The 353-nt window shown below is 64.6% G+C and overlaps 1 protein-coding gene across 1 annotated transcript in view; it reads left to right on the plus strand.

Annotated features, from left to right (window-relative positions):
* Positions 1 to 353, plus strand: part of RIPOR3 (RIPOR family member 3) — a 42,457-nt gene that overhangs the window by 20,726 nt on the left and 21,378 nt on the right. The window lies entirely within an intron of this gene.

Consider the following 353-nt stretch of genomic DNA (forward strand, 5'->3'; position numbering starts at 1 on the left):
CTGCTGCTGGCACTGCACACACTGGGGTGAGTGACACAGGGACAGCCCTGCTGCTGGCACTGCACACACTGGGGTCAGTGACACAGGGACAGCCCTGCTGCTGCTGGCACTGCACACACTGGGATGAGTGACACAGGGACAGCCCTGCTGCTGGCACTGCACACACTGGGGTCAGTGACACAGGGACAGCCCTGCTGCTGGCACTGCACCCACTGGGCTTGGGGTGCTGGTTCTGCACTGCCCTGCAGCTGCTGGGTGCCATGGCTGTGCTCCCAGGGTGGGCACTGCCTGCAGGGCCAGCAGGGAGGGACAGCTTGGAATCCCATCCCTGCTGGGAGGGTGGAAACCCATTC

Source organism: Geospiza fortis, unplaced genomic scaffold, assembly GCF_000277835.1.
Source record: "Geospiza fortis unplaced genomic scaffold, GeoFor_1.0 scaffold361, whole genome shotgun sequence".
Lineage (NCBI taxonomy): Eukaryota > Metazoa > Chordata > Aves > Passeriformes > Thraupidae > Geospiza > Geospiza fortis.